The sequence below is a fragment of the Aethalodelphis obliquidens genome, unplaced genomic scaffold, assembly GCF_003676395.1.
Source record: "Aethalodelphis obliquidens isolate GAN/ISIS:26980383/991018 unplaced genomic scaffold, ASM367639v1 scaffold6, whole genome shotgun sequence".
In the NCBI taxonomy this organism is placed as follows: Eukaryota; Metazoa; Chordata; class Mammalia; order Artiodactyla; family Delphinidae; genus Aethalodelphis; species Aethalodelphis obliquidens.
This window is the reverse complement of record NW_020837950.1, coordinates 60,355,965-60,369,468: the sequence shown is the minus strand read 5'-3', so window position 1 is coordinate 60,369,468 and position 13,504 is coordinate 60,355,965. Positions and strand designations below refer to the sequence as shown.

At 35.3% G+C, this 13,504-nt stretch overlaps 1 long non-coding RNA gene across 1 annotated transcript; it reads left to right on the top strand.

The window, feature by feature from the left end:
- Positions 1 to 494: 494 nt before the first annotated feature.
- Positions 495 to 13,136, top strand: LOC113618730 (uncharacterized). The gene is made up of 2 exons (XR_003432100.1): positions 495 to 788; positions 13,095 to 13,136. It is a non-coding gene; the product is annotated as an uncharacterized LOC113618730 (long non-coding RNA).
- The last annotated feature ends 368 nt before the right edge of the window (positions 13,137 to 13,504 follow it).

Genomic DNA, 13,504 nt, shown 5'->3' with positions numbered 1-13,504 from the left:
CATAGGGTCGCTTCTCCAAGGCTGAGAAATGCAACTAACCTACCACATACTTAAAAATGCAAATAGCAACTTAGACAAAATGAGGCAACATAGGAGTATGTTCCAGATTAAGGAACAAGATAAAACTCCAGAAGAAGAACTAAGTGAAGAGGAGATAGGCAATCTACCCAAGAAAGAATTCAGAGGAATGATTGTAAAGATGATAAAAGAACCTAGGAGGAGGATGGATGCACAGAACAAGAAGTTAGAAGTTTTAACAGTGAGTTAGAATACATAAAGAACAACCAAACAGATGAAAAATACAAAAACTGAAATGAAAAATGCACTAGAAGGAGTCAATAGTAAACTAAATGAAGTAGATGAATGGATTAGTAAGCTCAAAGACAGAGTAGTGGAAATCAGTGCTGCTAAACAGATAAAAGAAAAAAGAATGAAAAGAGATGAGGACAGTTTAAGAAACCTTTGAAACAACATCAATTGCACTAATATTTGCATTTTAGGGGTCCCAGAAGAAGGAGAGAGAGAGAAAGGGTCCAAGAAAATATTTGAAGACGTAATAGCTGAAAACCTTCATAACCTGTGGAAGGAAACAGTCACTGAAGTCCAGGAAGCACAGAATCCCATACAGAATTAACTCAAAGAGGAACACACTAAGACACATTGTACTCAAAATGCCAAATATTAAAGATAATGAGAGAATACTAAAATCAGCAAGGGAAAAGCAACAAGTAGCCTACAAGGGAACTCCCATAAGGCTACCCGCTGATTTTTCAGCAGAAAGTCTGCAGGTCAGAAGGGAGTGGCATAATATATTGGGTTGGCCAAAAAGTTCATTCGGGTTTTTCTATATGATGTTAACAGCACGCAAAAGGAATGCAAACATAACACTAAAGATAGTCATCAAATCACAAGAGAAAAGAACAAAAGAAGAAAGGGGAAAAAAAGACTTACAAAAACAAATCCAAACCAATTAACAAAATAGCAATAAGAACATACATATTGATAATTACAATAAATGTAAATGGACTAAATGCTTAAACCAAAAGACACAGACTGGCTGAATGGACACAAAACAAGACCCATATCTATGCTGTCTATAAGAAACTCATCTCAGATCTAGAGACATATACAGACTGAAAGTGAGGGGATGGATAAAATATTCTATGCAGATGGACATAAAAAGAAAGCTGGAGTAGCAATACTTATACCAGAAAAATAGACTTTAAAATAAAGACTGTTATAAGAGACAGAGAAAGACACTACGTGATGATCAAGGGATCAATCCAAGAAGATAAAACAATTGTAAATATATATGCACCCAACATAGGAGCACCTCAATATATAAGGCAATGAAAAATCTCAAATAAACAACATAACCTTACACCAAAAGCAACTAGAGAAAGAAGAACAAACAAAACCCAAAGTTAGTAGCAGGAAAGAAATCATACAGATCAGAGCAGAAATAAATAAGAGCTTTTAAAAGTTAGGAAAAAATCAATGAAACTAAAAGTTGGTTCTTTGAGAAGATAAACAAAATTGATAAACTTTTAGCCAGACTCATAAAGATAAAAGGGAGAGGGCCCAAATCAATAAAAATAGAAATGAAAAAGGAGAAATTACAACTGACACTGCAGAAATACAGAGGATCATAAGAGAATACTACAAGTAACTATACCCCAATAAAATGGACAACTTAGAAGAAACAGACTAATTCTTAGAAAGGTACAATCTCCCAAGACTTAAGCAGGAAGAAATGAAAAATATGAACAGACCAGTTATCAGTACTGAAATTGAATCCATAATTTTAAAATTCCCTACAAACAAAAGTCCAAGACCAGATCGCTTCACAGGTGAATTATACCAAACATCTAGAGAAGAGTTAATGCCTACACTTCTGAAACTATTCCAAAAAATTGCAGAGGAAGGAACACTTCTGAAATCATTCTATGAGGCTACAATAACCCTTATACTGAAACCAGACAAAGATATCATCAAAAATGAAAATTACAGGTCAATATCATTGATGAACATAGATGCAAAAATCCTCTATAAAATACTAGCAAACAAAATCCAACAATACAATAAAGGATCATACTCCATGATCAAGTGGGATTTTCCCAGGGATGTGAGGATTTTTCAAAATCTGCAAATCAATCAATGTGATACACCACATTTAACAAACTGAAGAATAAATACCATATGATCATGTCAGTAGATGCAGAAAAAGCTTTCAATAAAATTTAACATCCAAGTATGAAAAAAACTCTCCACAACGTGGGAGTAGAGGGAACCTACCTCAACATAATAAACCCCAAATATAAAAAACCCACAGCTAACATCATTCTCAAGGGTGAAAAGCTGAAAGCATTCCCTCTAAGATCAGGAAAAAGGCAAGGATGTCAATTGTCACCACTTTTATTCAACATAGTTTTGGAAGTCCTAGCAATGGCAATCAGAGAAGAAAAATAAAAAGAATCCAAACTGCAAAAGAAGTAAAACTGTCACTGTTTGCAGATGACATGATACTATACATACAAAATCCTAAAGATGCCACCAGAAAACTACTAGAGCTCATCAATGAATTTGATAAAGTTGTAGATACAAAATTAATACACAGAAATATACCGCATTCCTATACACTAACAACAAAACATCAGAAAGAGAAATTAAGGAAACAATCCCATTTACCATTGCCTCAAAAAGAATAAAATACCTAGAAATAAACCTACCTAAGGAGACAAAATACCTGTACGCTGAAAACTATAAGATGCTGATGAAAGAAATCAAAGAAGACACAAACAGATGGAAATATATACCATGTTCTTGGATTGGAATAATCAATACTGTCAAAATGACTATACTACCCAAGGCAATCTACAGATTCAATGCAATCTGTATCAAATTACCAATGGCATTTTTCATAGAACTAGAAAAAAACATTTAAAATTTATAGGGAAACACGAGACCCCTAATAGCCAAAACAACCTTGAGAAAGAAGAACAGAGCTGGAGGAATCAGGCTCCCTGACTTCAGACTATACTACAAAGCTACAGTAATCAAAACAGTATGGTGCTGGCACAAAAATAGGCACAAGATCAATGGAATAGGATAGAAAGCCCAGAAATAAACCCATGCACTTATGGTCAATTAATCTCTGACAAAGGAGGCAAAAACATACAATAGAGAAAAGACAGTCTCTTCAATTAGTGGTGCTGGAAAAACTGTACAGCTACATGCAAAACAATGAAATTAGAACATTCTCTAACACCATACACAAAAATAAACCCAAAATAGAGTAAAGACCTAAATGTAAGAGGGGATACCATAAAACTCCTAGAGGAAAACATAGGCAGAACACTCTGACATAAATCGCAGCAATATTTTTTTGGATCCATCTCTTAAAGCAAAGGAAACAAGATAACAAATAAGCAAATGGGATCTATTTAAACTTAAAAGCTTTTGCATAGTAAAGGAAACCATCAACAAAATGAAAGGACAACCTACTGAATGGGGAAAGATATTTGCAAATGATATGACCAATAAAGGGTGAATATACAACATATATAAACAATTCATACAACTCAATATCAAAAAAGCAAGAAACCCAATTAAAACATAGGCAGAAGAACTGAATAGACATTTCTCCAAAGAAGACATATAGATGGCCAGCAGGCGCATGAAAAGATGCTCAACCTCACTAATTATTAGAAAAATGCAAATCAAAACCACAATGAGGTATCACCTCACACCTGTCAAAATGGCTATCATTGAAAAGTTTACAGTATGGAGGTTTCTCAAAAAACTAAAAATAGAGTTGCCATATGATTCAGCAATCACACTCCTGGGTATATTTCCAAAAGTAACAAAAATAGTAATTCGAAAAGATACTTGCACCCCAATGTTCACAGCAGCGTTATTTACAAATGCCAAGGTATGGAAGCAACCTAAGTGTCCACCAACAGATTAAAGGATAAAGAAGATGTGAGATATATATATATACATATATATGTATATATAGATATCACTATATCACTATATGTATATGTCACTATATGTATCTATAACTATATGTATATACCACTAGATGTATATACCACCATATGTATATACCACTATATATATACATATATGTATATACAATGGAATATTACTCAGTCATAAAATAACAATGAAATAATGCCATTTGCAGCAACATGGATGGACCTAGAGATTTTCACACTAAGTGAAATATGTCCAACAAAGAAAGACAAATAGCATATGATATCACTTTTATGTGGAATCAAAAAAAATGATACAAATGAACTTATTTACAAAACTGAAATAGATTCACAGACATAGAAAAGAAAATTGTGGTTACCAAAGGTGAAAGGAGCTGGGAGGGATCAATTGGGAATTTGGGTTTAACAGATATACACTACTATATATAAAATACGTAACTAACAAGGACCTACTGTATAGCACAGGGAACTATATTCAGTATCTCATAATAACTTATGAAAAAATATCTGAAAAATAAATACATAAATGTATAATTGAATCACTTTCCTGTACACCTGAATCACTGTGGAACAACTATACTTCAATTAAAACAATAAATTAAGATAAATGTAAAAAATTTAAATTAAACAAATAAATAAATAAAGGTCTTCAAGAAAGGAATGTGTGGAAGATGGGAATGTGGTAACAATCAGATTTGTATTTTAAAATCATCTCCCTCTCTGAAGAAGGAATCTGAGCAGACGAAAGTGAGATGGTAAATATCCTGCAGTAGTCCAGGTGAGAGATGAGATGTTTTCATCTTTGCTAGTTCCCTGAGAGATGGAGAGTGGACAGATCCAAGAGAGATTTACCAGGCCACCTATAGGACATAATACTGTATTAGGAGTGAAAAGAAGTGAAGGAGAGGGAAGATTAAGGAATAAAACCTCAACTAGTGCTGTCACAGGATGGTGTTTAATTGTGCAACAGAATAATCAACCAGAATAATAATTCTCTTTTTGTTCTCAGATGTGTAGCATCTGAAGAGCATGCTGCCTTAACTTCAGTCCAATTTTCCAAGTTCGGACTTTCCTTTTTAGGGGAGGATTAATAAAGCCTCTGTTTTTTCAAAAGCTGAGATCACAACAGAAGATAGTTTGTCTAAGAAGGGAAAGATAAATGTTTAAAGGAAAAGGGAAGAACTAGATGACTATACTCCTTGATACTCAAGGAATAGAGGACTGGTAGGTTTCAAGAGGATGGACACCTGTGTTCTACCCCTAGTAAGGGTCATGAACATGACCAAGAACATGAGTGTCTCCAAATGGGGTGCTACCTCAAAACAGGAAACTAAACTGTGTTTAAAAAAAAAAAAAAAAAAGCTATGGGAGAGATCCTGGCAGAGAGGAAATGGATGTCAAGGACAGTAAAATGTGCCTTCAAATAAACTATGTATTTTGCAAAGTAAACACTCCAATTTAACTACAATGGGCTGAAGTCCTGATGACTTGCCCCAAGATTCCTAAGGTTCTCATTTCTTTGAAAGAGAGGGAAAGGGTTTCTCTCCTCCACAATGACTCAGATCTGATTTCCAGCCAAATCTGGTAAGTATAGGCTCAGCCAGACTTGATTTCTTGTAGAAAAACCTATTCCTATAGCACAAATGTCATGCAACAAGTATTTATTGGTCACCATAGAGTGACATTTAATGAGTCTGCTTCCATTTACTTAGTAATAGATTTTTTTTATAATTGGCTAAGAAATCTATTCTCCTCATATCAAGTTGGGCATAAAATCCACCCCCTGTTATAATATGAGCAGGAATCTAACACACAGCAAAACATAGAGGTTCAACTGGCATTCTGCTGATAAACAAAAATAACAGATACAAGTTTCAACGAGCAGAATATAAATCTTGATTTTTGGAGAGACAAAGCACTGAGCAAATGGAAAAAGTTGCTACTAACATGTAATAAGTACTTGAAGCAAGACACACTGCAAAGCATATTGGAGGGAAAACTCCTTAGAAATATTGTTTAGGAAAACATCATAAAGTTTGAGCAAATAAAATTAAATTTATGCTATTACATCATCTCTCAGGTTTTCCAAAGCTGTTATAAAACATTAGCCCATTGATATGGAACGAATAAAGACTACTGTACTGTGGGAACAGGACTAGAGTTCTGGGTTAGGTGAAGGAAAGTATCCTGTTTTTACCCCTACATTATTCCCTTCTGAAATTATTTTTCCTAAAATGTCTTATCCTTTACATTCAGAGAAACTTATATAAATAATGGGCATAATAAGTATTCTTCCAGACATATTCACGTTATCTTTGGCATTCAAAATACCTGAAAACTCAATAGCAGAGATAAATTGCTCTTTCTTTGGATTTAAAATAAACCATATGAAGCTTTCAGGTGGTTAATTAGCTATTTTAATAACTTTTTAAAAAATATAAATTGGGATAACTGCTAGCCAGTATCATAATAGTTCATTTAATATCAACCCTCCCTACTTATAATCTTGAATATAAATATAAATCTGAAAGTGGCATTTTAAATCTGGGGGAAATTCCTTCAAGAAGAAACACTAAAAGTTCTAAAATTGTTATTTGTTCCTAGAATAAGAATTCTTGATTTTTCTTAAAATTTTCTCCTTGGAAACCCTCCTACACTGTTGGTGGGAATGTAAATTGGTGAAGCCACTGCGGAGAATACTAAGGAAAATCCTTAAAAAATAAAAATAGAGCTACCATATGATCCTGCAATCCCACTCCTGGGCATATACTTGGAGAAAACCATAATTTGAAAAGATACATGCACCCCTGTGTTCACTGCAGCACAACTTACAATAGCCAAGACATGGAAGAAACCTAAATGTCCATTGATAGATGAATGGATAAAGAAGATGTGGTATATATAAACAATGGAATAGTACTCAGCCATAAAAAAGAATGAAATAATGCCATTTGCAGCAACATGGGTGGACCTAGAAATTATGCTAAGTGAAGTAAGCCAGACAGAGAAAGACAAATATAATATTGCTTACATGTGGAATCTAAAAAAAAAAAAAAAGACCCATAGACATAGAAAACCAACTTGTGGTTACCAATGGGGAGTAGGGGAGGGATAAATTAGAAGTTTGGGATTAACATATACACACTGCTATGTATAAAACAGATAACCACCAAGGACCTACTGTATAGCACAGGGAACCATACCCAATATTTTGTAATAACATATAAGGGAAAAGAATCTGAAAAAGAATATAGATATATCTGAATCACTTTGCTGTACACCTGAAACTAACACAACAGTGTAAATCAACTACCCTTCAATTAAAAAAAAAAAAAAGTAGAAAACAATTTCTCTTTGGATCGTGGTATTTTATAGTATGAAATAAGCTTTTTAAGTTTTGACAGTTTCCAGATTTCATATTAAGTGTAAATTACTATTTTCTTATATACCTGAGAACATTTAAAATTTAACTGAAAATAAAAATAAATAAATAAAAAATGACTTTTCTACATATTAAAATTATTTTGATTTGGAAGCATGATCCTGGGACAGTTTAATAATTATCTGATAATTAGGAGTCATTTTTCCTAGGTACTAGGGCTTACAACTTGTGCTGCTTTATACACAGTTTATTTTTTCATAAATATTTTCCATTGTTCATGTTGTGAACTTTTGATGACATTTATTTTTGTAAATGCACAAAACAGAAATATACATGAGTTTTCAGGCTCTTAATAATAAACATTTTTTGAAAGTTAGATTTACTTATACATTTATTTTTAGCAACTATCATTCTTATGCATACAAAGCAAATTATAAACAAAATATTTAGATTAAACCATACAAGATACTTCTTCATATTCAGAAGTGACCATTCCAAGTGACTTCTTACTCTGAATCATTGAATTCTGTTTTTTGTCAGACATTATCTTCCTCTGGCCAGCAGTTCTATAGAAAGTGCTACATTATTGCACCTGTTATTTTCTTCCAAATCTTTGACAACCATTTTGCAATTTGATATCATTTGACCTTGTACTTTCTGGATCTCAAGGCAAGTGTCTATTGAAGGTTTTCAAACAAACTTGGATTCATGGTTCTTTCTCAAATGTTTCTTTAACTGTTTTGTTTACTTAAGCATAGAAGGTTTGCCCTCCTCTAGTAATGTTACCTAGGCTGTTGCCCCAGAATTGACTCCTGCCCCTCCCTCAAATAGAAACCAATTACTCTTATCTAAGTTTCAGGAGGAAGCTGAAAGAGAGAAAGAAACAAGAACTCTTTAGAACCTACTAGGCACAAGATGGCGGAAGATTGCCCTCTAGTAGACCTTGAGCCTTGTTATATGCTCATTGTAATGCATTAGCATGCTCAATGACACACCCACCAGTGCTCTGACAGTTGATGACTGCCATGACAACAACCAGAAAAGCCCATACAAGGACTGAAAAAAAGAGTCCCATCAGTTTCAGGTCCAAACCACACCCCTGTTCTCTAATAACTCATGAATATTCCTTCCACTCTTTCCAATTCCCTCCCTTTTACCTAGATCAACCCTCCTATACATTTAATGTCTCCACCTGAATAGGGTTGAGAAGTTGACTTGTGAACTAGGTTCCTGCTTCTCCATTCTTTGGCCATTGAATAAAGCTTGTCCTATTTCAGTCTCAGCATGGGTTCAATATTGACTGCATGAAACCAAAGGCTAAAAGAACCTCCCTGGCTGAGACAGGGGATCTTGGCCAGGGCCAGGCCCCAGGTGCAGGTCTGTTCTACCAATTCAGTAACAGCAATGCCTTTACGAATATATCCAAGTCACTAAACTATTCTGAGGTTGTTTTTTAACTGATGAAGTTCTTGAACCCTCAGGCAATATCAACTACTCATCACTCTGCCTAGCCAATAGCAATTTTAAGATGTAGCCCAATTTTGAATAAAATATAATACCATGTGTATCTGAGATGCAGTGAAATATAACATTAGTCTTTTGGCAACAGCAATGTCATGGAGAAAAGTAGCCAGCAGCCAGTGATACTGCCAGATATTCAAACCCATTGTCTGCAGCAGCAACAGAAGAGAACTGCCTTTTATTAGCAATCGTGAGGCACTTCAGAAACCCATATGGAACAAAGGATATGCTCTGGAACGATCTGGGACTCTGATTTGGTTGATGGACATCAACCAAATATTTCACGTTTAACTGGCGTTACACCTAAACCCTTGAGTCCTTCAGGATGCAGCACTTTAGAGAAATACTATAACATTTTATTAAAGCATAGCTAGTGTTTATTGCTATTTCACATTTGCATATCACAGCAGTGTGACATTTTACTTCTGCTAATTATACTACTTCTTGAATAATTTGCAGTAATATTTTCTGCTACATTTGATATCTCTTATCTCTTATTTTATCCCGCCCCTGACAAATAGCTAAACAAAGCCTTAAATATTTATTTTCAAGTTATATTATCTTAATATTTCAATTACCCTTCCTTTTAGATTCTTTGGGGAAATTTGTTTTGTTGAATCTTGAAACAGTATAGCTCTTAATACATTATACAGGGAATTATAAACGTATAAATACCAAAAGGTAAAGTAATCTTTATAGACATTTTATAATGTGTTTCTTCTCAGGGAAGGTGATGGGGGTTGAGTATGAGACAAGAAAGAAAAATCATTTGGGGAAACTTATAAAATACTACCTTGCTTCCCATCCTGAGGGAATAATAATCAGCATGCCTAAAAGGAATGGCAAGCATTTATATTTCATATGTATATATATGGTCCAGATTTTTATCTTGCCCCCCTGGTTAGATCCTCTGTTGTGTTTTTTTGCTGTGTTCTGCCTAATAGGGGCACCTGAGTCATAAATGACATTGTCAGCTAGCTTCCATCTGACTCAGAACCCAGGTATAAAACTAAATGAGTTTCTTTAATTTGAGATCATTCAGAACTTTTAGGGTTTCAAATTAAACTAGTTTAAGAATTAAAAAAAAAACACAACAATTTACTAGAAGGCTACTGAGGGTTTACAGGGCAGAGAAAGAACTGTAGGATCAATGTCATCTTTGGGACTTTAGGAAGAGGAAACTTTTGTTTCCAGGATATTGCTTTTCCTTCCCTCTCTCTCCCTCTCTCTCCCCTTCTCTCCCTCTCTTCAACCTTTCATTTCCATCTGTTACTCATCTCTGTTTGTATTTTCTTCCATTAATTCTGTCCTTCTGTACTCAAGTTCTTTGCACATAATGAGGAATATCACAAATGGTGTAGCCTTATATTCACATCCTAGTTCTGTGACTTAAGAAGCAAGGGCTCTCCATTGAGTAAGAACAATCTTGGGAAATAACACTAATTGGCCAAGACTATGTCACATGCCTTTCCTGTATGAAATCCCATGGACAGGGATACTAATTGGCCAGGACTAAATCACGTCTTTCTCTGTGATCAGGGGTGTGTCATCTGTTACTGGTGAAATGGAGAAAAGAAGCATTTCAAACAGACGGAAGCAGTAGCTAACCCAGGAGTTTAGGAAGGCACTTAAAAGATTTGTTGAGAATAGCATAGTTCACAACTTAGAATAAGAAATTTATCTACTTCATTAGAGTTAACAGAATTATATAATTATATCTAAAACATTATGAGATTCTGCTAACAAGTTCTAATTTCTTTTTTCCTCTCCTTACTGATCTTATCTGATCCTGTTTTCAGCTTCTTTTTAGGCTGTTCCTTGGGGCTTATTTCCTCTCATTGCAAGATGGATTCTCTATCATTTTATGTGGCTCCACATAAAAGTGTGCTTTCTCTACACTGAGTGGTATCCAGTAACTAATTTCTAACTAGCATCCAGTGTCATTTTCCCCTATACCCTTAGTCACAGTCTCAAGAATGGAGACTTCTATCAGTCTCCCTATTTAGTGGGAATACTTCACCTGGTGTTCTAGTTTCCAGTCATCTATCACCATGAAAAAAAAGTATGAGTACAATGACAATGCCTGCCTGTCAATATAAACAGGACCATTTTCTCTCACTTGTCCATTGCCTGCACCTTCAGTAATGGCAGCTTGATGAACAGTATGCTTATTTACACAGCTTAGAGCACCAGCAAAATTTAGACTTAGTTTGAATATACCCTCTACCTTGAAAATGCTTGCTGCTCCATTCTCCCTTAACTTTTTATATTTTGTTTGTCTTCTCATTAATTCAATAGATTTTACCTTTCCTTAAATCCCCTTACCTCAAACTCCCTTCACCTTTTAAAAAGTGTAATTTACTGTATCTTATATTTACTTGTAATATTGTTTTACAGTTGGAGATCAGGTTACAAAGTTGCATGTATTTTAAGTGGTTTGTCCATAACTTTATCTTTCCAGCATGCCTTATTTCAGTGCACAATTTTACATAACACAAAATGTTCAAGAATGCATGTATCACGTTGTAGTAGAAATGACTGTATACATACACCCATATTACAGAAGCATTATTTAATCATATACAATCAAAGCAGGTAAACATCACAGTGTATTAACACAAGTAGAAATGGTAGAATACTGTTAGAAACTCGGTATATGAAGTTGAGCAAAGCGCTCAGCTTCTCCCATGAACACAACAAAACTACAACTATATGTAGAGCAAACCTCTCTGAGAACCTGAAGACTAGCAGAATGGCTCTTTTCCAACTAAGAATATAAAGAAAAAATACACTGAGATGGGTAGAGGGAAGAGAAGTGATCTAGTCAGGACACCCCCCCCCCAAGTGGTGACCCAAAAGAGGAAGGAAATATCACTAACAATGAGGCTCCCTTAAGGAGCAAAGGGTTCAAGACCCACATTGGGCACCTCAGCCCTGGAGTCCAGCACTGGAAGATAAGGCCCCTTAACTGGTTTTGAAAACCAGCATGTCTTACAATAGGTAGAACTGGAGGGCTGTAGGAAACAAAATGTGCTCTTCCAGTGTGAACCACAATCTTATTTGTTCCCAGTCCCAGTGCAGAGGCAGCAGATTGCCAACAGTGCCCCAGCATGCACCCCCAGTCTGCACTGGGCTCCAGCTCCAATCACCCCCCACCACATGCCAAAGCATCAGCCCTTGTGCACTCTGGGAAAAGCCATGGCCCATGCTGGGCTCTGGCTCCGGGCCTTCCCTCCTTCAAGGTGGCACTGCCTGCATCCACTGAGAGAAGCCCAGGCCTGTTCCGTGCTCCAGCTCTACCCCTTTTGGCTGCAGTCTTCCCCCACCCCACCCTTAAGGCAGCAGACACCAGCACACTCTGCAACAATCCTCAGCCCACACTCGTTTCAACTTCAGCCTTCCTGCCAAAGCCACTGGGCACACACAGACTGCAAAGGTGCACTCCTATACAAGGACACAACTTTAAAACTGGAAAAGGTAACTGTTTCACCTAATTTCATGGAGACAAACACAAAAAGTCAAACAAAATGAGAAGACAGTAGAATATGTTCCAAACAAAAAAATAAGAAAAAAACCCTAATGAAAAGAGGTAAGTAATTTACTGGATAAAGAGTTCAAACGGTCATTTTAAAAAAGCTCACCAAAATAGGGAAAACAATAAGGAAACACAGTGAGAATTTCAACAAAGAATCAGAGCACAGAAAAGGAACCACACAGATGGATACAATCACTGAAATGAAAAATACACTAGAGGAAATCAACAGATTAGATGCTAAAGAAAAATATATAAGGGGCCTGGAAGACAGAATAGTGAAAAACACCCAACCAAAAGAGCAAAAAGAGAAAAAAACAAATTAAAAAAGAGGATATTTAAGGAACCTTAGGAACTACATCAAATACACTAACATTTGCATTACAGAGGTCTCAGAAGGAGAAAAGAGAGCAAGAGAGGCAGAAAAAATATTTTATGGAATTATGGCTGAAAATCTCCCTAATCTGAAGACAGAAACAGATATCCAGGTACAGGAAACACAGAGTCCCAAACAAGATGAACCCAAACAGACCCACACCAAAAGATATCATCTTTAATATGACAAAACTTAAAGAGAATTTTAAAGGCAGCAAGAGAAAAAGAGTCACATACAAAGAACCCCCATAGTGGTATCAGCTGATTTTTCGGTAGAAATTTTAAGGCCAGAAAGGAGTGGCATGATATATTTAAAGTGCTGAAAGGGGAAAAAAAAAACTATAACCAAAGATATTCTACCTAACAAGGTTATCACTCAGAGTTGAAGGACAGGAAAAGTGTTCCCCAGACAAGCAGAACTAAAAGAGTGTATCACCAATAAACCAGACTTATAAGAAATGGGTATAAACTGGGAGATTGGGATTGACATATGTACACTAATATGTATAAAACAGATAACTAATAAGAACCTGCTGTATAAAAATAAATAAAATAAAATTCAAAAATTCAAAAAAAAAAAGAAATGGGTATAGAGGAAATATAATCCAGCAATTCTACTTGTTTATCTGAAAAAAAATGAAAAAAAAACAATTCAAAAAGATATATGTATCCCAATGCATATAGAAGAATTATCAT